The 25582-nt window shown below is 39.2% G+C and overlaps 1 protein-coding gene and 1 long non-coding RNA gene across 16 annotated transcripts in view; one reads left to right on the top strand and one right to left on the bottom strand.

Annotated features, from left to right (window-relative positions):
- LOC140675369 (uncharacterized) overlaps positions 1-25582 on the bottom strand; it is a 104758-nt gene that overhangs the window by 37412 nt on the left and 41764 nt on the right. Inside the window, exons 2-3 of one of the 2 annotated variants that reach the window (XR_012048386.1) lie at positions 8477-8641; positions 7996-8081 (exon numbers count right to left, since the gene is read on the bottom strand). This is a non-coding gene — a long non-coding RNA (uncharacterized lncRNA). Of the gene's footprint in view, positions 1-7995; positions 8082-8476; positions 8642-25582 lie in introns of those variants that run through there. The other variant, XR_012048385.1, reaches the window with a different exon arrangement.
- LOC140675363 (uncharacterized) overlaps positions 1-25582 on the top strand; it is a 202060-nt gene that overhangs the window by 142841 nt on the left and 33637 nt on the right. For 8 of the 14 annotated variants that reach the window (XR_012048369.1, XR_012048373.1, XR_012048370.1 and 5 more), the window contains one exon: positions 23825-24099. The exons of the other annotated variants lie outside the window; for them this stretch is intronic. The gene's annotated coding sequence lies outside the window, so the exon portion shown is untranslated. The remainder of the gene's footprint in view (positions 1-23824; positions 24100-25582) is intronic. 14 annotated transcript variants of the gene reach the window in all.

Below are 25582 nucleotides of genomic sequence, written 5' to 3'. Positions count from 1 at the left end.
TGGCGACATTCTTGCCATCGTAGCCCAATTTTTCCCGCTTCCATGTGACAATATCCCGCGAAAAACGCAATCGCACAGCAGGCGCCGCATTTTGATTAATCTGCTCCGAGTCGTTGTTCTGCGTATTACACCGCTTATCGATCTATCTGTGTACGCAACAACGTTGCTGATCAGGTCGCGATACAGCTGACAGATAAAAGTGGATGGTCGATAATTTTTTGCGCACACGACGGATTCTTGCGTAAAAGGAAGGCCGCACGCTATCTTGACGGATCGGCGTTTCGCGCACTAATTACCTATCATGCCTGGCAAATGACTTCCGCGGGTTACTCGGGAACGTGCTCACTGATAAAGTCCGCAAATCTGCAAGAATCGATGTAAACTAAAAATCATAAGACCTTCGCGCAATAAGAACGTAATTATATTTCAAAACATAGTGATGATTTATTGCAGTAAGAAATGGAGATGTTGGAAACTTATGAGAATGTTTGAAGAACCATTGTTGTAAAGCCTATTTAAATCTGCTTTATTAAACTTGAAAAATATATTGATATAGTTTTTCTATAATAATAATTTAATTCTTACAATTTTTCTCCTGAAGGTGTAACGTGAAAGATATCAGTAATTATATTTTTTAAATTATATATTTATATATTATCTTAATTATATATTTATTATGTTTTGAAAATTTCTGTTGAGAATTTTTGTCCAATAATATGGTTTTGTAAAGACTGCTGACTTGTTTAAATTTGAATATCTCTGATGTCAGCTTACTCATGTGGATTGCACTATAATGCGATGCGTTGAACAACGTTAAATTAAAATACGATACTTGTCAAAGAATAAAATGGAAGCGATACTTCACAGTTATCTTCTCAAAGCGCTTCAAAGACAGACATTAAAATTCGCTTGTTATCGAAGTTTAGCATTTAAAATTAAGCGTTTGATATTTAAAAAAGTACCTTGTTACATAAAGTCTATTATTATTGACATAAATAGTTAAGCTGCAAACGAAAACCAAGGCTAAGACAAAAGCACAACATTTCCTGTCTAGATCTTAAATTAATATTCTCAGGAACAATCGATTCATAGTTAAAAAGTATATACTTGCAGTTCTTTAGTATGAAACCATCAAGACACAGATATTTTCAATTCCCCACTTTTCCTTGATAAAATCTCTGTTTAGTTTTATCAATTTAATAAATTTTACCAAGTAAATAAAAATCTTTCTTTTCTTCATAAATTGGAAAAAATATCGTTTAAGAAATTAACTTTTTTTTTAAATATAATGATTTCCTATTCGTAGATTAATTTTTCGCATTTGACAACGTTAATTCTGTGGCTATCGTATTTGAATATGGAATCCGTGTAAACGCGCAAAAGTAAGGCACAGGTTATCGAATCAAATATTGTCCCCGAAACTCGTTTTGCGGTCCCCCGGGAGGATTCCGAGGATTTACGTATTTCCTCGTACGTTTGACGGGCGCCATGCAGGCAACAGTTCCCGTCGCGAACCAGCGCGTCGGGCTTCTTTATTAAAGCCCAACCGGGGCTCCCCTTAACCCCACGTGCCTGGGCTTATCCCGGAGAGACCTTCCATCATTTTAAAGCCCGTCGTGATAAAATTAGACGGACAATTTCATCCGAAGACCTCGAATGCCGCGATCGTGCGCGGGACGCGTAGGTAGGTGACGGTTTAATTTCATGCCTAGGGGGTGATTCGACGTCCCTTGATGGACGCGAACACAATAGGCGCAATGTTAACAGATTGGCCGACAGAAATTCGAAATAACTATATTACCATCTCTACGCTCGACAGCGAATTCTGGAAAATTTTTTCAAATGCGTCGAATATTGATCAAAAGATTTAAAAGAGAAGTGTTGTCGAAAAATACAACGTTTCAGACAATTATGGCTGTCATGTATGAAATATTATCTCACAAATCTTGTTTTCGTGAAAACGATAACTGTTATTATATAATTAATTAATATGAAAATAATGTGATAAATAAAAATGACAAGATTCATTTATATTTATGGCCGCCTGTCACGTTGAGCTTCCTTTTCAGAAGTATAGTTACGAACAGAAGTGACATTTATTGCAGCAGCGTGCATTTTTAGAGAAAACATGGAAGGTAAATGTGAGGGAATGCGTAATCGTGATATAACTTAACATTGTGAAGTGCATCGCGATATAATGTGGATTTAATGCTGCGCAACAATGCGAATAATGACTAACAATAAGATATGTATTTAAAAAGGAAAGGAAAAAAGCAAGAGATTAATCTGATAAACACACAAGTTATGTATTTAAAAAAAAAATTTCTTTATAAAGTCCTGGAAATGAAAAATTCTTTTAATCTTGAATTAAACTAATAAACACCAATAGCTTAATCTAATCAATTGCTCGGAAATTCATTAAGTTTACTATATACATAGTTTCTACATTAAAAAAATCTATCACGAGCAGATAACGTCGTATCGAAAGGACGAACATCTCTCGTTCGCGAAAAACGACTTACAAACGAAGGAAGGAACGAACAAACGAACGAACGAACGCGCATGCATTCGCGCACGTGGAATAATAATTAGCCTTCGTCGGTGCTGATACACGTTCCACGCAAATGACGTGTCAGGTGCAGCTGTTGCGCATCGTTCCGCAATGCGGGCCGATGTATACTTCTCCCCGCGGCTCTCCCCTTCCTCATTCTCTCTCTATCTCTCTCTCTCTCTCTCACTCTTTCTCTTTTTGACCCCGCTCCTCTCAAACTGCACCGTCTACTTAACTTCGTTCCACCCTTTGTCTCATGGTTTTATAATGTCTCCCTCGGCAATCTCGGGTCCCAAAGTGCGAACCTACATGCGACGCGTGATCGCGTGCTACTTGTCATTAAACCTCTCGACGGACCTCTAAAACGGCTGTAACTATACCTATATATACTATAATGCTCTCTACGTTGTATATACGCCTCTTCCACGGATGCACTTCCTGCCGTCGCGATTAAGAACCACGATTAAAAACTTGTGGATATCAGCTGATAACAGTCATTCTTGTGTGATGATTAATATTTTCTAATCTAGATTAAATTAAAAAAAAAAAAAAAAAAAAAAAAAAAAAATAGATGTATGAAGCAGTAGACTTGAAATTTGACAATATTATCTACAGAGTAATGAAAGAAAAACCACATCTTTTTAATCTTGAATGAAATTTCTTAATTTCTTGTATCTTTATTCGAAAATTCTGAAAATTTTATCAGCTACGAGAGAAAATTGAAATCGGAAGTGACTCTATATGTGTTAGAAAACTTGTATGCATTAGTATTTTAGAAAAATAATAGTTTAAGAGAACAAATTGCACGTTTTAAAAGAATATCTCGAGAAGCAGCGAGTCGGACACGAGGAATACGTGCGGTTCATACTCCAATTATGAAGCGGCGCTAGTCGGAGCGTGTCCCGATCGTGCCAGCCGCATCAATCCGAAACAGTTAGATTTGATCGAAATCTCGTGAGCAGCGGATCGGCAGGGATCATCGGCCGTTTTCATGACAGAATTATCGGCGGAGGAGGATAAAGAGCAGCAGGCAACGGCATTGCGGCATAGATCGTTCATTATCCCGTCCGTAATCGAGAGGAAGACACGGAGAGCGCGCTTGCAATGAAGAAGAAGAGGCAGTGAGAGGAAAGAAGAGAGGAAACTATGGAATGGAAGCTACGTAGCTTCCCACGGCGATTCGCGGTGGCGGTCGTCACGAATCGCATGACGACGTGACGGCGACGATGGCGACCGGTCGCCGAGGACAATCCGTCGTCTCCTTCATCTCCCCTCTCACCGTTACTTCAGCTCGTTCCTCGCCGCATCATCGGCGCTGCATCGCCGCGAATATCGGCAGCGAGACGGTGCACCAAGTGCTAGCAGGGAGGAAGGGACGGAGGGAGAGAGAGGGGAAAGTCTCTGTGGACGCTTCTAGCCTAGATCAAAACCCGTAATCACGACGTAATAATACCCGATCACGGAAGATATTGCACATTTCCCCGGAATCACTGCTATTCCCAGGGAAGATGCCTCCGTCGGGGTTGTTTGGGAGGTCTTACTGTTCCCCGACATGCGATCCCGATTTCGCCTTCTCTATATATCGTTCTCTCTTTCTTTTTCATTGGCCTATTCTTCCTCGACGCCGCTCCACTTTGCCCTGGGTCATATCGCCGTACTCTCTCTTTTCTATCCTTTATACTTGTGCCTATGATTTCTTTATATATTTTTCTCTTTCTAGCTCGAAACGAGCAGCTACGACTTTGTAAAAGGCGAGTAACTTTGCACCGTCCTTTAGATAAAACAATTTTCACGAAAATAAAGTTCCTAATGTGTTTTATTGAATATTGATTGAAAATAGACTCCCGAATTAAACATCTGTTAAATCGGATACATATAATATATAAGCGGAAATAGTCCGAAATAGCGCACGTTTAACGTAAATATTATAGAAAGAACATAATTTCCACGACAATTATAGCAATAATAAAACTAATTGTAAGTGTAAAAATAAAAAATGAAATAGAAATAACATAAGCAGCGTATTCTTGTTCGCGCACTAAATTATTGCAAATTTAAACAGCAGAAGCAGTCTCCTTGTATACATCGCTTATAAGCAATCTGCGAATAGAACTAAAGATCCGCAAGCAGCAACACTATATCAATTAAATATACAAAAATAATGAGCCAAGCGGCAGCTTAATGAAGTTCACGGTTACAAAGTAATTTAAATATTTAATCTAGATTAAATCGGGAAGACAGAATGAAGAGAGGAACAGGCAGACAGACAGACAGACAGATGAGATACGGTCGGCACGGGCAACGCGCGCGGGTTTAACATTGTACACTTTTTTACACGGTAACCGTACAGTTCGTCGGTCGACTCGTGCACGTGGTCCGAGACTCCGAAGCCGTTGGGCCCAAGGTGGGCCAGTGGCTGGTAGCACGTCGGCGGAGACCGCAACAGACGTAGGCGGCCGGACATTCGGGGAAAAAGGAGAAAGAGAGAGAGAGAGAGAGAAGAGTAGGAACGCAGAGAGGGGAGGAGCAGGGTTGGAAAACAAGGTAGAAGGGTGCCTCGAGCCAGCCATACCATTAATCATCGGGGTAATTCCATAGATGGCTCTTTGCTGCTCGAAGGAGCGAGCGATGCATGCCAAACTTACCTCGTCCGCCGGACGATCTGCGAAAAGGCTGCATTCGTTTCTGTGCGTTTCGTGCCGCCACGATCCCGCGTGTTTTGCGTATTTAAATGACTGTGTGTAATTATAAGAGCGATGCATGTTTTTTATTATTCGTAAAAAAAGAAATTCGTTTAAATTAATCGTTTATTTTTTGGCTAATTAAATTTTGGTTTTAAATGTGCAAGCAAAGATACCTAGACATTATGTAAATTAATTGTTCCTGCATAACTCAAGAATGTGATTCTCTCTACGATATCTAATAAATATCTGTATAAACTGTGTAATTACTGCATCTGTTATTTTAGAATTAGTCAATCACTTTCACATGGTTGCAAGATGAAACACGCGACAAAACTACCTGTCAATTTAATCTCGAACCGGGTATTACTCGCGTTCTGTTCGTACTTCTCACAAGCCGTTCATTTATGTTACATTACAGGAATATTAACGACACGCCAGCATCGATTCACATGTATATTAAGATAGTATCGATAGCATACTACGTAAATGTTAATTGAATATAACGATAAGGCAGAATATCGGGAAACATTAAATTTTATGTAATGTCATCTAATTTAAAATTAATTAAATATTTGCAATTTAGATGATATCTCTATTTATTCTCTTATTATATCATCGGCACTTGTCTCCTAATAAATGATAAAATTAATCGTCGGCAAGTATGCAATGTATGTCAGTATATCAAAGCAACGCAATTCCATGCCTTGATCGAAATTCGTTTCGAAGCATTTCGTAAACGTACAACGCTCACCTCGCTAATCGTATGAACGCGTCGCCGAACGTGAAGTACGAGTTACGATTCGAGGTCTAAAGTGGCGGGATAAAAATGAAAGGGAGAACGAACGGGCGGGGCAAAAAAAGGGATCCGCGAAGACGCGGTGGCCACCGGGCCGTCCGAACGATGTCAGCAGTTTAATCAATGCATTTAGCCGAATTCCCGTCTGGCCCAAATAAAAGGCGAGACGAAAGGAGATTTAAGCGCAAAAAACACCGTGCGCGCGACGGGCTTTGCTCGCTCGGCCCCTCTCTCTCTCTCTCTCTCTCTCTCTCTCGGCCGCTTCTCTTTTCGCTCTCGTCGACGTGCCGCGACTTTTGGGACCTCTACACCGGGGCCTCACGATCCCCCCCCCCTCCTCCCCCCTCCCGCCGTCCCGAAGTTCCCCAAGTCGTTAGGTATTCCGCGAGTGTACTCTTCTGTCCGTCTCCTCCCCCGTCCCCGGCCCCCTTTTGCCCCTCGCGGAAAGAAGACACTTCTTCGAATAACATATACGTCAGCCATGAAGAGGGCTGCGAGACGAAAACCGGTGGCACTACAAATCTTCGAGTTGGTCTTTTCATTCACTGTTTTACCGTCTCCTCCGAGATTGTCGGCCGCAAAACGTTGCCTCCGCGTCTACGCAATGTCAACTGCATTTTGTTTTCTATGTTAATCTAATTTTTAGTAGATATTCTTTCAATATTAAAGACATCGACGCTAATAAGATTTAATTTCGCTATCCTTTCAATCATATTTGAAGAATAATTATTGAAACACTGTATTAAAATTAAACGATTCGTACCCACATCCTTAATACTCCTCATTTAAAACTAATAGCATAATCAAAAGTTTGTTTAATGAATATGATAATTATAATAATTTAACGTTAAAAACGTAATACACATAAATACCATGCGTAACTGTGTAACTGAGTCATTGATAGTCAAGGAGTAGAGCATCCTGTGTCTGAATCCACTATCTTGTTAAGCATCTTCTAACGATGGACCTAAAGTTGTTTCGTGAAACGTGACGAAGAGACTGACGAAAAGATATATAAGAGAAATGTATAAGGAAACCACCTTTTCTCTTTCCTCTAGACTGACATATTTTTTTCATATTTCTATTAAAAATGAATAAAATGACGAAAAATATATTAGAGAATTTATATATAATTCATAAAACATATACAACAAAATTAAGTCAATACTATTTTGAATCTTTATATGTTATGATTTATATAGAGTAAGAATGCTGATTTTAAATTGAAGACATGATATAAAAAAAATATAGGTACAAAAATAGTCGCTTGATCTTCGTTGTTCCCCTTATTTCACGGTGGCTAGTATTGCAACACTTTTGGGGTCTCTCGTCTCTTCTTCCGCTCGTTAACCGGGGAGAGTCGGGGCTTATGGTAATTTAAAGTAGTCGTCCCCAGTCGATTCTTTCCTAAAGCTATTAGGCGATCATCTCGGATTATCCTACGATTCCGGGTTTACTCGAAACTCGACTTTTCTAAGTTTTCGCCCTTTCACGTGCTCACAATAATACACATCTAATCTTATTATATAAATTTACTTTTTATGTTGAACGACAATAATTAGCTGTAATATGTATTTATACTTTTCTTGGTGAAAAAAAAAAGTTAATCTTGTCAATGTCAGGAAAATGAAAAGTCCGAATACCCCTCGAGTATTTCTCGTGAGAAGCGACGACGGAATTATCGAAGAAATGTTATTGCTACCGGTGCGCCAATTATACCGTCACGATTATCAGATATCTCGCTGGATCAGTAATTATGTATTACACGTAGGCTGGGCTTATTACAACCTCATACACGGTGGTCTTTTATCTTTCTTGTGATTTTATTAGCTAGGAAATCGTTTTCCCCGTTGCGGATAACTGTACAACGATGGAGAGGAGAGTGAGGGATCGTTACCACGTTATCATTACTTACGTCTTTGTTATCGAGAAAACGCAACCTGTTCACGCGGCAACCTTACAATTAAATTCTCAGGGTGCTATGAGGGCACCGCTATTGCTGCTCATATCTCGCTATATTGCGCCCGTGTGAGTGCGCGCAGAACATGGTCTGGACAAAAGATAATCGAAAGAAAATACAGTTAAAACTATCAATGTGTGTATATTCCCTAAGTGGTCATAAATTATAATTACTGCAAAATTCTATAACGTGGCAGAGTGATAAATCATATTAATTGTTGTTAGAGAGAACGTAACATGAATCGGCTCATTTTTTAATGAAAATAAAATTTCTGAAATAAAACAGAATATTTCAGACATATTTCAGAAAATTTTAACCCGACAAAAAGATGGGTGCAAAATGATTAAAAAAGAATTTTATTTTCATATCAAAAATTAACGGTAAACTTGACAAAGAATCGCCACGTTATTTCCGCATTGCTATCATTACGATTTTTATAAATCGTTTATGATACAAGACAGATTAAGGACGTAATAAAGACTTACGAATCTGCGCCAACGATATCCCGGACGAGAAGGTGGTAGCAGTTTCCAACGAGGCGCCCTACGGGGAGTTTCTCGACAGCACGGCGGAATAACTTTGCGGTTGATTTATACTTTCGACAGGCGTAACGAGCTTGCGGTCAGACTGCGGCGTTACGCGTCCATCGCCTGTATAAAAAAAAAAAGGGAAATCAATAAGATATCTATAGCTTTTTCGTTGCGCAGATAAACGAAATACCCGCAGCCATCGCACGGGTTCAATTTCATTAGTGCCTTTAAGATTTGACTTAAATTTAATCAACATGCAGTATTTCCGATGTTACGTTTTCGAAGAACTCTGTATTGATCAAAAACATCATTGATAAAATGCTAAATTATTGCTTATAATATTATCTATAAGCATAAAAAATATTGCAAAATGTTGGAATAAATAAATGTTACACATAACTTATTATATATATACTGTTCGAGATTTTTATGTTACCCATACTTGTTAATTATACAATATTTTGATTTAATTGCTTATTTTCTCTCAACTTTTATAGATTCTTTATCCGAATGAGAGAAAGCGGAGAGATGACACTTTATATATTCTATACAAACTTTAATTAATTAACAAAATAAGAACGCGTTGACAACAATCGTGAGATTGGCCTTATTAATTGAATACGTTAATTAAACATATGGATAAGCTTAGTTTTTGAATAATTTATCAATGTTTGCGTTTCTAGTCGCAATCGTAGCGAACGTATAATGCAGATCGATACACATCGTAACGCACCGTAGACATAAAATAACATCTTTTCCATTCTGCATCAGTTCAGAGGCTCTCTTACGATTATATCGGCTATCCTTCCGTGTGCTAATAATTATCTCTCGATTTCTTCTAATTTAACGGCGCATACGTTACGTATGTAGCGTTCCGGCTACGCACTGCTAAAATCTAAGAGCCGCACCTCCTTTAATTGGCCTCATACAAGAGTGATTTATGATCGCGAGAAAAAAAAAGAAAGCATCTTGTATTTCTTTCACGCTTTTCCCATTGAGATAACAAATAATGTTGAGTGTTTAATATAATATTAGCGCAAAAGCGTCTTAATTACGTCTCTCTTGCGCCAATTTCTCAAGTGCCTGTAATCATCGCGGAAACATGCCAGACGAAAGTTTCATAAAACTCTCCATCCCCCGCGCAAATAAGATACTCATCATGGAATCAAACTGGCGAGGAACTCACGATCCGTCTCGTAAAAGAGACATCGCAAAACTCGCTCTTACCGAGTCCACCGAAAGCCGTAAAACGTTCAGCACCCACGTAGAGCCTGGTATCACGTACCGCCATACGTAAAGCTGATTCTTTTGTGTGCTCGCGTGTGTATTATCACGTGTGCATACAGTCGCCCTCACAAATAGTCCTGGGACTCGTGTCTCGCGTGGCCGCATGAAACTTCAATTGCGCTTTAAATCACGGAAAATATTAGATAAGCACCTGGCCGAAAATATACCTGCCGCAAAATATTTTACAATCTTTTCGGGTTTTAATTTTCACAAAATTGGATCAAGGATATTCCGAAATCCGTGTTGATTAATCTTTTTATCAAAAGTAAATCATAGTGATATTTATTATCACGACAATGATTTCAACCTTCTTCTATATTCTCCATAATTTATTTTTCATTACACATTTTCCTATTTATTTAACAATATTAGAGATACAAAAATATAGATTTAGAATATAGATTAGGTATACATCTTCTATTTCAACTTTTCAAAACTTTTGCGCTATCATTTTCTCGTAAAGAACGAGGACTTATTCGCGGTTCGGACTGTACTATACACGTGTACGTTTTAGCGTACGTGCCCGTCGTCCGTCCGTCCGTCATGAGTGCGTGCGCGAACGTCCGGGGCTCGTCGGAGGATGCTCGCTAGTTCGTTCGCTTTGCTCGATCATGGGACAAAAGTCAAGTCTACGTCTCGTGGGAACGTGGAAGTCACGCTCTCTCAAAAACCGTGTACCGTGTTGCACGTTTTAACGGAGCGCGAGCAGTTTCTTGCATCGTAGCAATTTAACCAAAGTATCCAGTAAGGCGAAATGCCGAAAATGTGATCTTCAATATTAACAAATAATCGTAATGACAACAATAACCATGATAAATTGTTATAAAAAAGGAATGCAATTTTTTCTAAAAATATTTTTACTATTGTATAAAATTACTTTTTTAATAATGATAAATAAAAAGTAAAAACTAGTAATGAGCTTCACCGATAAAAAGTATTATTAGAAAGAATTAAATTTATAAAGAAAAAGATAAAATCAACACCTATTCATGTCGCTATAAATTTAAAAGATAGGAGCTTAATTCTTACGACATAAGATCTTTATTACATTAAAAGATATTTATCTCACAGGTTGACATTCTAATAGCCGTATAATTAATATTCTATAAAATTAATCAGGAATACATGTGTCTAAGACACACATTTTCCGCGTTATCGTAAATATCGACAATCCTGTCGTCACTAACAACAGTAAAAAGATAAGAAGGATAATGGTAGCAACAAGGATAATTAATAGTTTAATTAATTCTTACTTTTCTACACGTAGTCCAATAATCGTCGCAGTTTCAATTTCATGCGGGTATATATACGCGATGCGCAATAACGTGCGTGCATCATGCAGAACCGTAATTATCTCGTGATTTGTGAAAGTACATATCTCGCGCTTTTACGTGAGGAAAATCGCGCAGGCTGGTGATAGAGACACATCGCATCGGTTATAGCCGTATCGTCGGTCAGGTGTTGAATCGGTATCTCTCTCTATCGGTTTCTCCCGGCTGGGTATGCGTCCTGACACGGTGCACCTGTCCGCCTTGGCTCGCAGGTTGCCTCGTTTTATAGAAGGCTACTTCTCTATCGCCGATCTATCAAATTGGCCCCGGCAGATAAGAAATTAGGGGAAGCGACCGTGCCTTAAAAGCGTCCGTGACGGGACACCCCGACTGTTATTTGGCCAACGTCACTCTCGTCTCGCTCTCGGAATTTTACGGCTCTTGAGTTTGATATCACCTGCTGCTATATCTCATAGCAACGTGTTTAATCCTCAATGCTTAAGTTATTAAGCATCTTTGAAGCAACGTTAATTATTGTCTAACAATTATCTCTTGCTATACATGTTTCCAAGTTTGCTTGAAGACAAAGTGTATGAATCAAATTTCTAATTTTTCTAATTCTATTCAATTATTCTCAAGCTTTGCCATTTCGTGCTTGAAAGAACATTTAAACACATGATGGATGTCTCGTGAAAAAGATAAAAAAAAAAAATAACTCAACAGGGACTTTTTAAAAAACGAAAATGCGCGCAACGTGGGATAATAATTTGATTATTTACACGAGATGTGTTTTAACTTGATCGAAAAATCATAAAGCAATTAATAACATTCATTAGAAACGACCATAGGTACGCGCGCGCGCGCGCGCGCGTGCGATAATAATTCCGTTTGATAGGTAATTAGACGAGGGAGCGAGTAATTGCGTTAATTGAGACCGAAACCAGGCGCAGGTTGCGCAAGGCTTGGCTAGATATATGGAACCGTTCCACACGCACGCCGTAGTCCGTAATCGCTCTAATCGCGGTGCTTCTTGCTGGAAATACCTTGCCTCGCCTTTAGTCTTGTTCAACAGCCCTTTCGCCCACACTTTTCTTTCTTCCGTGAAAAAAAAGTTACCTGCCAACGATCCATAGAGATCGTTAACTCTTGCGCTTAGCATCGCACGGTCGCTAACGACTTATATGACGGCGCACGTAAATGGATGTTGAATTATTTTGCAGCAGAAAATGATATTTATATCAAAAATTATCTTCATACAAATAAAATATATTTCTCTTAATAAAAACTTTATCTAACAATCTTTTTTCTGTCATGTCCATGTATTTGAATAAAATTACTCTTGCTGCTTCATTATTAATTAATATTTAACACTTTCACATAGTCAAGTTATTATATTTTTATTATATTAGAATTTTGTCAAACTTTTTCCAAGCATTTCTTTGTACATATACATATATGGTCATTAATAACCAACAAGAGACTATAGTAGATACCGACAGTAAATATATCTCTAGCAAAACACTCCAAATAATCCACGCGGGTTTCCGTTTCCCAGCTGCTTCTTACGGACGACATCCGCATTTTTGGCGACACTAAAGTTTGTATATGTAGTTATACATAATGGAGAATCGTCTCCGCGATGTGCGTAGGCACTTATAACAGCAACATCCTGGACATCTGCCGACCTCGAGACCCCTGGCCTTCTAGTATTTTTTTTTTTTTTTTTTCGAAGAATGTCGCGTAATAAAGTTGTTGCCGTCGGCATAATACGGCAGTAAGCCCTACCGATATTTGCTATTTTATGTAACGTGTACTTACATGCGACGTGCCTCATATTAAACAAGCACGAAAGATACGAGTTACGTTATTGCGGAAAGATACGAAGAAACTTGTTTCTCCATCTGAAAATATTCATTTATTTGTCTTCTCATTTCATTCACATGAAACAGAAAAGAGGAATGGCATGATTTTATAATCTAATCGCTTTTACTTGCAACGTAATGTAATGTTATGTTAAAAGAAAGGAAAAGATCCGTATCTAATCAAAAGCGTTGTAGGCAAGTTTCACGCTGAATACTAATTTACTGATGAAAATGGTCGAAAAAAGATCTCGCGCGTTAGCATAACCAGAAATCGCTATGACTTAATACTTAATACATTCGTAAATAAACATAACACATCCGAAACAGAGTATCATTAGGCAGCTGATAAATTTGAGTGGTACGATATGTTAATGTCAATTGAATGGAATTAACTGAGAACGTTAGTAATTTATAACACACTCTCGATCTCGGATTATAAAGCAACTTAATCAACGTCTACCGTGAAAGTATCGATAAGGAAAGAGTATTAGCATGGGAGTTTATAGGCGTCTGCTAATCACGCGCACAATTAATAAGCCGTATGCAGATAATTTCTTCACAAACAACTTCGAGACAAACTTGTAACACGCTCTATAAATTTTCGCCATTCGAGCGCTTATTAACTGCTGCCGTTGAGTGCAATTATATACAAAACATTTACGTAGCTATCAATTACTGGAATTATTATATCCGACTATTTACGTAGATACGCTCGATGCGCGCATAATCCGCGCCTGCAAGTTGTATAATGTAAATTTCTATTCCGACAAATGTGCACTTTATAATACTGCTTTTTCGACATAACGACACGACACCATAGCTCCCTTCTTACACGTTTAACGTTTATACGTGCATCATTCATCGGAATCATCATTAACGAGAACATAAATATGCATTTGATTTACATTCACACACGCTGCTTTCTTGTTATTGCCAAAATGAATCTACATGACGATTTAACACACCAGTTAGAAATTCTAATCTCTGTATAATTAAATAACTAACTCTCTTACTTAAGTCATAAATTATTATTACACAATTTTTTCATAATAAAATTCGAATACACGTGATGTATAATGAATTACTATCGAGTGCTAATACATCTTACAATGCTCCTGTGTACAAAACTGCAGCGCGATATTGACAAAGTCCTTTGTATGTCCTTTTGTATGTCAAGGTAACAACTTGTCAGTGCAAATAAAATTGTATATACAAATCTTTCATTTATTTACATACTCGGTTGATTTATCGTACACAATCATTAATAAACAGCGACGAAAGAAACGTTTGCGGACAGATTTCGCGGCGATTCATCATGACATGTCGAGGCATAGCGGAAACGCTTAGTAAAAGAGAGAGAGAGAGAGAGAAAAAAAAGAAAGATCTCGAGGGGGGAAAACGATTTCGAAAAGGGCAGCGGTATAGGGCGGTCCCGTTCGCGAGCGGAAAAAGTCCGCCAGCGGAACGTCGCGTCCGGGGGCTTCGCAGAGGTGCGGAGTATTCTGGCGTTCATTAATTTTGTACCGTTGTCACCGGGAGGAACATGCGTATTCATGAGACACACCGAGGCTTATAAACGTCGGGCTATTAGTGATACGATTAAAATGTGCATTTCTCGAGCGTTGTTTTAAACGCAACCCCCGACCCGTGACTCCGCCCCGCACGCGCGCGCCTATTTCACGTACAACGATATTTTATTTCGCTGCGCCGTCGCGCTCTACCCGCGTGCGGTTTTATCTACCGGAAGAAATAATAATGCGAGACCGCATCGGGTCCGCGCGCGCCTACCGGCGATTTGCGCGCCGCGCGTCGCCAATTAATTTCGGTCTTTACGTTTCGCTCGGTTATCACGCGACGGAGCGACGCGTGCGACATTAATACGCAGAACGCGATTCCGTTACACGCCTGAGAGACGAACTGCGCAGATTGAAACAGTGACATATTGAATCGCATAAAGCAAATTTGACATGCGAGTAATTGAAAGTCATATGGGCGCAGGAGAAAAATAGTTGATCAAATCTTTATTCAAAAAAATGAAAATGTAAAACATTATCAATTTCTACCATTATTTCATCAATAAGGTGTTTAACGCGAAAAATATAAAATGTTAGATTTTTAGAATCAAAATTCTTACTGTAGATGAAACTTTTTTTTTTTCACTGAAGAAATAGATTCCAAAATATTCACAAAATTATATATATTTTTGAAAAATTTAATACTAAATGATGGATAACTGGTCGTTGTAAAGATATCGGGGAAGATGATATTGATTTAACGACATCAACAGCAGTCTATATCAGCAGCAACGAAGATTCATCCAGGGCGTATCCTAAGAAAAAAGGAGAAAAAACACCGCGATATATCGTATAAATCTTTTCCCAATCCCTCTTCCCAGTCTTTCGCGAACAAGCCAGCTCGAAAAACCAGCCAAACTGCATGGAGATCAGCGGACATATACCTATATATATATATATATACACACACACACACACACACACACACATATACAAATATATATACATATATATATATATTTTCCAATGTGCAACTGCATCGCGGACACGGAGGAATATACCGCGGGCGGCCAGTCCGTTCCCTCCCCCTCCGCGTGCATCGCTGGTAAAACGGATGCATTTCGGATGCAGCTGCGAGTTCGTTAGAGCGTCTAACGCGCGGATGCACGAGTCCGAATTGTTTATGCGCTGTGACGTCGGCGGCGGCCAGTCGTCCGGGGTGGAGTCCGAGACCGCCCGCACCACCCGGTATAATAAATGTGTGCGTGTGTGTTTCGCAGGAAGCGCGCATACGCGTATCAGAGAGCGATGAATATGCATACCTTAATTCGCGGGGCTAATTGAATAATTTGTAAAACGCGGCAGCCCGGCCCGCGCGGGCCGCGACCTTTTTGCATTCCCCTTCCCGCGCAACATGTTTCCCTGCTTGCCTTGCTAGAGCCAGAATTGCCTGCCTGCCTACCTATTCGGCCGACAGGACGAATGATATCCCTTACCCTTAACAACTGAGCTGGAAGCTAAGGTATGTCGCGGATAGCTCGCCTAAAATGCGGTTTGGCACCCGGCCGGCTGTCGCGAGGAACGTCGCCGCCGCGATCCTACGCCTCGTGAATCATTCCGGCGAGCATACCGGAAGAAAGAGACACTAACTTCATCTACGTCTGCAAATTCTAACGGGCAATTAATTATTTCAACTGTAATATATATCCATGAGACATAAATTTGAGGCAAAAAAATTTCAATCTACAGTAAGATAATAATAAATTTTTTTTCTCCACGAACGATACCTCCTACTAAAGAAATATTTTGTGAGATTTACAAACGCTATTAGTAAAATTAACATTCCCGCAACAATCATTAATCTTGATTAATGGCTTAGTGCGTTAATAAGATAAAAAGTTTTTGTAGATTTTACTGAAAGTGAAATAAAGGTCATATGTAAATGTTACATTATGCTAATCGCTTTAAAAGAAAATTACCACATCGTTTCTCGCTAATGTATTAAGAAAGATACTAAACAATAATCTTTGATAAATTCTTCTTTAAAAAGATCAGTTACGTTAATGAAAATTTCTATCTTGAAAAATATAAAGAGCGAGTAGGTTCGTAGATCTAGTTCACCCGTTATAACCAATGAATTGGCCCAAGGTCTTCTTTACTTATGCGATGCGTGCCCTCGTCGGCATATATCACTGCTAGCTAACGTTTTTACTGGACACACGATGCGATTACACACGTTAACATACTCGGAATATCATTTGCTCACTGCCCACAGGGATTCGTTGTCGACGCTTATACTTTTTTTTATGCTGCAAATTAATAACAGGACAAAAGAATCGGAAGACTCAATTAATTCGCTAACGAGTTAATTATATCCGCTATTTTCTATTCGTCATTAATATTATCGCGCGGGAAATCACTGATTGTGAGATGTAGTTAAAAGCGTAGAATTTTTAGGAATCTTTCATTTCTAAAATATCATTATCCTTGGAGTATTTAGGCCCTAAATAAAATATTATCTCACGATATCCAGCATATTATTTTAATAAAAAAATTATATTATAATTTTTAAAAATATTAATAAAAAAACAAAATTTATTATTGATTAGATCAATTTTATCTATCTTTATTATCATTTATAGACTCCAGATATGTACAAAAATAATGTTCTCAAATTTGTTGCTAATGCATTTAATAGCTTTGGAAAAATTCAATCGTCAATGAGTGAGAAAATTTCACGAGAAATTTTCAAAGAACAAAATCTTTTCGACGAAGATAAACATGAATGATAAAGTTGGTAGTGCATCTCTTCGAACTTCCGACAACGCAGTTGTAACATAGCTGAAATCTTGCACAGTGGGGAAGGAAATCAGGCGTACGATCGACGATTTAACGACGAAGGACGTGATATTCAAGATCTAAAGTTGGCTGTCGTGAGAGCTTGCCTAGAGACACGCCAAAAGCAAATCCCTCTGCTCTATTTTGGACTGTCTCTTGATTCTCATCTCTCTCTCTCTCTCTCTCTATCTCCTTCTCTCTCTTCCTCTCTTTCTGCCTACTTTTTTCTTTCTCTCTCTTTCCCTCTGTTCCTACTTCCCTCTCTGCCTCGCCATCACTCATTCCCGAAGGGAAGAGAGACGTAAGCCTGGCAGAGGGCCTTTGATCCTCCGCACTCGGTGTCGGCAAACAGGAGCTCCGCTGGTGAACGCAGCCACCGCGCTTTAATACCTCATGCAAATTTCAGGAAAAGGGCACCCCTCGTGCCTTCCCCCTTTCGGGGGTCCCCACGCTCGTCCCGCGCGCTCATCCGCCTCCTTCGTCGCCTCGTACTCCTCCACAACGGTGATAACCCGCTATATTGCTTTTCGAACAAATCGCTATCCGCCTGCCACAGGAAACACACCGATCGAAGTGTCTGCCGGAAAAATTTCAAAATTCCTGTCGAAATGCATCGCTCTTTTCGACAATGCGCTATCGCGAAAGGATATAATAAACTGTGTTGTGTGTGTGTGTATGTATATATATATATATATATATGTGTGTGTGTGCGTGTGTGTGCGTGTGCGCGTGTGTGTGTGTGTGTGTGTGTGTGTGTGTGTGTGTGTGTGTGTGTGTGTGTGTGTGTGTGTGTGTGTGTGTGTGTGTGTGTGTAAAATAAAAGATATCTCAAATTATTTTTGTTCGTGTCTCCAGAATATTAACTTATTATTTCAAAATTATGCAAAATTAAAATAATTATAATTCATATAAATTTTTCTAAACTTTGACAATATTTTGAAGCAAAAAATTACATAAATAATGTTTGAATTTTTAACAGGAAAGATATAAATTGAAGTAATTTTAATAAATAGAAAAAATATATATAAGTTTAAGTATTATTAATTGTAATATCAACATTAGTGATATCGATAGACGATAAATTATCAGGGCGAATATTTCACTAGATCCCGAATATAACAAGGCTTTCTTTTTGTACTTTTTTCATTATTAATCAATTAATGCGAAATTATTTAATATTTTATCTAGGGAAATTAATTTTTCCATTATAGTTCTTCATGAAAAATTATTTCGTAATCAAACTAGATAGTTGAAGTGATTTTTACATTTTTAATATTATATAGACTAAATATTTAAGCTACAAAAATATCGACAGATAAAGACTAAATGCTGGTGACATCAATTTCGTGCTTTAACTATCATCAATAAATTTAACGTAACTCTCCAGCGAGTTTTTATTGGCCCTATTTACCAGGCTATTCCATTCTAACAAAAGTTTGCAGATGTGTGATCTCGGGGCGATTTTGAGATTTCGTGATTTGGCAAACGACCATTATGTAGCTGGAATTATACTTATATATAATATATGTATATATATATATATATATATATATATATATATATATATATATATATATATATGTCTACGTATTCCAAAACCGACGATTTCAACCAACGAACCACGTAATCCTTGACAAGAGAATCTCGTCAATCATATCCTCGACGCACTGGACGAATCGATACGAATTCACCCGCGACTACCGCGATAGTCGCAATTCTCATTGTCGATTCTCTCATCACGATCACGAGGAGCTCACGAATCAAATCGATTTTCCAGCCAAGTCCTCGAACACTCAAGTAAATCGCTAGCTTTCTCCAAGAAAGAGAATCCTATAATTAAAATCTTTCGATTTAATTTATGAGAAAATAGATACAACGTGTTTTAAATATCTATTATTATATATAAACCTATAATATAAATAACTTGATAAATATTACAAAATAAAAAGGTAATTTAAAAAGTAGCACTTTGCAGATCCTATCTTGAATAATGACAGATAATTATTTTCTAACATCTAGATATATTGAAAAATATTTTTCCATATTTTTTCTAGTAATTAATGTAATATAAAATATTTCTTTTCTCTATTTTGTTAAGATCGAGATTTTTTATGTATTTTATGTATTACGTAGATGCTACTGTGACCTCTTAAACTTATCAAAGTCAAAGGTGAGTCGCTCAGCATAATAATTTACGAACTCGCTTTTGGCTCCGGTTTCGAGGGCACAAAGTCAAACCATGACGCCGTCAGAGTTTCATAGTATCGCGTACAAGTCCCACAGTTAAGCTTTGCTCGTGCAAAGGATAGACAGCGAACGAGTCCCCCGCAAATGCGACGGGAGAGAAATCCCCCTTGGAGGAGGCGTTTGCTGGACCAAGATAGAGGTACCAGGAGGGTACCGGAGGACACCAGATGCCGAGAGAAAGCATGGAGTCCTCTTCTGGGAGCGGGTACCTTTTTTTTTTGTCCCATGATATGGCCCGGGGAATGTCATCCAATGAGGGTGAAGTAAAGGGAAAACAAGTAAAATAATGATAAAAGGCGGAGCCCGCGGCGTGATTTGATTGGTCGAGATATCGCCGGCGTTCGGAGTTCACAACCCGAGGAAGAAGAGGGGGTTGTCCTCTCTCTCTTTCTCCCTCTTCCTCTCCCACTCTCTCTCTCTCTCTCTCTCTCTCTCCTCTCTTATCTCTGTCTCGCCCTGCCACATGGTTTTGTTATCTCTGTCTCTTTCATCTTCCTCCGCCGTTTCCCTTTACCTTCATCACTGCCGCCACGGCTCTCTTCATTCCCTCTCTCGCTTACACGCGGTATCCTCTTTATATTCTCCTCTTTCTCTTTCGTCTCGTATATAGAGGCACATATATGCGCGTGTACGGAGAGGTTACTTTATTCTCCTCTCTCCGTAGGTCCATGGTCCACGTGATCGTGTCCTGACTCTGGCAGGAGCATCGGTTTTCTCTCCCACCTTCGTGACTCTCCTCCCTCCAGTACTTGCTTTCGTCGCCTTCTTCTTCTTCTTCGTATCATCTTCTTCCTTTTTTTCTTTCTCCTCCTTCTGCTCGTCGTCGTCGTGGTCGTCGTCGTCGTCGTCGTCGTCGTCGTCGTCGTCGTTTACTCGGACAAGTTCGGGTACATCGTATGTCGTATAAGTACGTGCGCGGAAGGTCCGTCGTATTTAAGTGAAATATAGATTTGCAACGATCCCGGTAACCCTTGAGAAGAATGAATGTCGGGCATGGAATAATATTATTTTACGAGAGATATTTCGCAATACATTCTGCGAAATGTAATATAACTGATGATGATTATACATACGAAGGATAACAGCACAGCTGATAATCATAAATGTGAAACAGATGTCTTTTATACATATAATAATATACGCAAGTAGCAATAATAGTTTCGGTATCAGTCTCCAAAAAATTAAATTAGAATTAAAAATCATGATTAACTTTCTTCAACACACATACTCGCAATAATTCTAAAACTTTATTAGAATATAATCTTTTACCTCAACCTGTAGATAAATAAATATAGTCCATAAAATGTATTCTAATATTTTTCCTCTTATATATTATTTTAGCTCGTTCTTTTCAGCATCTCTTTCTCTCTTTCGTCATCAAGCGAATAAGCATATGCGACGAGCACAGGTCAAAGATATGATTAGCGGTCATAACGAAAATTCAGAACCCGTCACGTGTTCCCACAGAGCGAGGGTTTCGTGGCGGAAAAGTATATTGACTCGTGATACACCATCTGTGCCGAGAGAGAAGGCACCCTCGCGCGGCGTTATTGGCAAAATTAATAAGCCCTGTATCGCGGTCTGTCGAAACGGGAAGCGGTTAATTCGGCTCGCCGCTCATTGATCCGCTGTGTTGGCAGATTAGAAACGTTTCCGAACGAATGGAAACTGTTTGTCCGATGGTTTCGATGGTATGGCTTTGTACACTATTGCGAAGGGGAAAATCTCGAAACTCGAGTCAGCGGCAAAAGCCTCGTCTCTCGAAGAAACGTCCGCGATGAATGATCGCCGTCGCAGGCGACAAATCAACATCCGGCAATCACGAGATACTTATTACGGCGCATTAAGCGAGACGAGTTTTCTGTATACGCGTTAACGGTCGTTTGACTAATTGAAACAGCTGATTTGTCGCGGATTGTGTGACATGTGGCTAATTTATTATTGAAATTAATCTTTTTTCAAATGTTCTTTCAAACAAAGAAACTAATTGCTCATTTAGTGATGTAATTATATTTTATAATATATGTGACATGCGTATATAAATTTATAAACAAATTAACAAAGACATACATTAGTATAATTCTTACGTTTTAATCAATGTTCAATGTTCTGCATTAGAAGTAATAAAATTCAGATATGAATAAGATATTGCATAAAAATGTAATTTCACAACTACGCTCATTACAGTAAAATATGTACTAAACGGCTACAAAGGCATATGTAATACAATATTTTGTATACGTTGTTTAAAAATCTGTAATTCTTTTGGACTTTCCTATTTTAATCGGGTAACTATAGATTGTTTAAAATTTATTCCTATCATAAATGAGTAATACTCATACGATGAATATATAAATGAGATTTTATATCCGAGCACGTTCACGCGTGGATGGTTTGAGAGGAAGAACAGTTGCCGAGACGCGCATTGCGGCGTGGCATCGAAAATTAACGCCACCGCGAATCAAGACGACAATGTGATTCATCAGTTAAATCCGCGTGCATAATCCTTTACACAACGTCCGAACCCCGGTCCAGGGCCGTGAATGGGGTGGATCGTGGGATACGGGAAGGGGGAGGAAGGGAAGGGAAGATGGGCAGTGTAGAGAGAACGAGGAGAGCGGGTGGCTCTGTCAGAGCTGCGAATTATAATCACAGTTGTGGTTGGCGCGGCGAGGAAACGCCGAGGGGGTGCGCGGGGATACACGGTGATGGACCAGGCGGGAGAGAAGGACGACGAGCGTCCGCTTCCAGAGGGATGGAAAAGGGTGTATTTACCCACCGCCAATACACATCGGTACGCGCCGGCACTGAGGACGGACCTAGATGGAAATCTGCGGCATTCGGAGGCACTGGCCAAGAAAATTGCCTGACAACATTTCGCACGGGCTCTGAATTGCCGAACCGATCTCCTATCCTCCCCTCTGTACCGCACCATCCCTTTCTAGATGGTGCGGCGACGACGTACGCCCAAATTTGCGGTCCGGTTCGATGCGTTCACATGGATGATGTCTCTTGCGAATATCCTCGTCGCATCTCTTTTCAACGATTTAAATAAATCAGAAAGATATATAGTTTGGAATATTTCAGTTATAGAACAATAAAGAGTCTTTTCGGCGAAACGAAATTTGATTTAATTTAATGCTAAACATTTCGAGAAAAGTAGAGAGAGATTCTACATAGACAATTTTATTAACAATAGGAATAATAATAATTTCCGCTATACTTTATATCAAGCATTCATTGGCTTTTTAAAAAAATCGATATTATATATATTGCAAAATGATAATGTACAAGAAAAAGATATATGCAGATGGTTCCGCAATATGCGACTTAAAATTTTAATTACATTCGATAAATTCGTTTATTAATTTGCATATAAGAAAGCGAAATTACTCGCGCGGTATTTTTATTATTGTGCGAATGACATAAGCGCTATAATCGATAGAATCGTGCGTACAAAAGCGCGGTAGTGTCAAATTAGCGCGCTCAGTCCGATAAAAGGGTGGAGGCGTTTCTCTCTCCACACAGTGGAAAGCTTTAATGAGTGCCTCGTGCCGCCGACAAGCGCCGAATCCCAGGCAAAATAAATCCGACTTGATTGAATCATTGTTAAACGAAACCGCGTTAAATACCCGTGAAATTAACCCGGCCGATCCGTGGCCGGCACGTTGTGGCAATTGCCGCTGATTGGCTCGAGGGTATCGCCTTTAAAGCGTCATTAGAGCGGCTCGCACTGTCAGGCGACGATTAATGATGCGTTGGCCGGAATATGTCCGGCTCAGGTGCCGTTCTGGCGGTAAGGTCTTCTGAAAAGAACGAGCCACCCATTCCGCGAGAGCATCTCTGGAAAATATGTTTTGCGTTCGACGTCAATGATGATGAATCCCGCGGTAATTTGCTCGTGGATGATTACCGACGCAATATTTAACACGCTACGCCGCAATATAAGCCACGCTATTACAAGTAATAATGTTAAAAAACGTAATTGCTCGATTAAATTTTTCAAAAACAAAAACTCGCGTTGGATGATTATAATTTCCTAGAATTTCAGTTCATCCGCGAGTTATAATTTTCGATAGTCAAAGCAACTAACACTTTACGTTTAATTATATAATTACACATTGCTAGAACTCTTTCAAGATTGTTGGAATTTTATTTCTTCCCGAGTTATATATACATTAGGATCTCTAATCTACCGTTGCTTCGGGAAATAGTCTTCTTTCGTTTAACGCTAAAACCAATATAATAATAGTCCTTTATTAAATCACCCATTTATTTCGACAGACCGGAATGCGACGGACCACACCCGTAGTGAGCTCTCAGCATCAATGAACCGGCACGAATTTGCCGTAGCTGCCAATCCGCTATGACTTAACGAGATCGGCGAACCCGCAAACAAACATTTCTCCGACGGGATCGTCGTGTTGCTCTTCGTTTCCGAAAGGGACAAACGCCCTTCGCCGATCTCTCGTAAGCCTCTTCCTCTACAGCCTCTCTCTCGATTCCATCTTCCAGACGTCGTCGCTACACCCCGCAGACGGACAGCGAACGAAATTAGGGTGAGTACCATGGTGGTGGTGTGGACATATGGGAGCACCATGTGGTCACCACCGTATCGTTCATTCGGTCGACGAAAGCTAAAGCTAACGCCGGCGTGTGTGAACGAAGCGACAAGGGGAAAGAGGAGGCGGAAGAATATAGGAAGCCACAGATTCGGCCGGACGGTTAAACGCCCGCCGCAATTTGTAGCAATTTGTTAAGTAGCTGGCCAGAACATTACCTATATTACGTTTACTCCCCCTTGAACCGGACACCAAGATATATAGCGCGCGCACAGATTTATCGTTCTCGCGGAGAGAACGGAGATTGCGCGTTCGGATGAAAATTCTAGGGTACACCGTACTTCGTTCTCGTTTTAAGTTATCGCGCTATTTAACCCTTCTGACGAACAAAATGGTTGTGACTGGTCAGCCAATCTGCTAGTAGTAAAATAACAGTCTCGATATAATTTATATTACTAACTTTCGTACGTAAAATATAACGATTACTTGACTAAATTTGCATAATATCTTTACAAAATTAAAGACATGCAAATATTTCCTTGTAAAGAAATTATCTTCGAACGGATGTATCGTTTGGACAATCGTAATAATAAATTGTTATTATCCTTTGTAAAGCAAAAATTCAAGTTAAAGATACAAGAGTACTTCAATTTCTCAATTTTCTTTTGTTGCAAAAATCAAGCGACTCAGAGCTCAGAGAGCCCAAGAGAAATCGGCAAATGACAAAACTTCTTTTCCTCCGGCCGCGCAGGATCGCGGGGATAATTTAAACCGAAGGTAAACGTCAAGAGCACTCGCTTTATCTCCGTCCATCTCGTCTTCGTGACGAGTGGCACCCTCTCCCCTTGTTCTTCACGAGTCAGGAGTTTCCATGACGGCGTAGATTCGAGAATAAACCGAAACGACTTCGGCCGCGGATGCTTTTAGTCGATGAGTTCGCTTCCCTATATATCCCGTTTCGTTTTCGTCTCGTACTGTCCTGGCCTAACCCAGCTTTCTCATCCATATGTAACAGTCGCCTGGTATTAATGACAAGGGGAGAGAACGAGTACGATACACGGTGGGTTCTTTATCCTACAAGGGACTATCCTTCTCCCGCTGTCGACTACTCTAGATTTCTCTCGCTTACACGCAGCTATTGCAGTTTTATCGTTGTCCTTTCATTATCTGATAAATGTAATGGAATTGTTTATTCGTCGTTTGCTCGTTCGTTACATCACAACTCGTAACAGAAATCGCGATACGATATGACCTTGTAATCAATTAGTATTAAATAATATATACATATACATATATATATATATATATATATATATATATATATATATATATATATCAAACGCACAAATATATATAAAATATATATTAAATTAATATACATATGTATAATATATTAAATTAATATAATATATAAATGTAAAATGTATATTAAATTAATATAATAAATATATATCCTTTTTATAGTAACGTTTTTTAATTA

The sequence above is a fragment of the Anoplolepis gracilipes genome, chromosome 17, assembly GCF_047496725.1.
Source record: "Anoplolepis gracilipes chromosome 17, ASM4749672v1, whole genome shotgun sequence".
NCBI lineage: Eukaryota > Metazoa > Arthropoda > Insecta > Hymenoptera > Formicidae > Anoplolepis > Anoplolepis gracilipes.
This window is presented reverse-complemented; position numbering and strand designations above follow the sequence as displayed.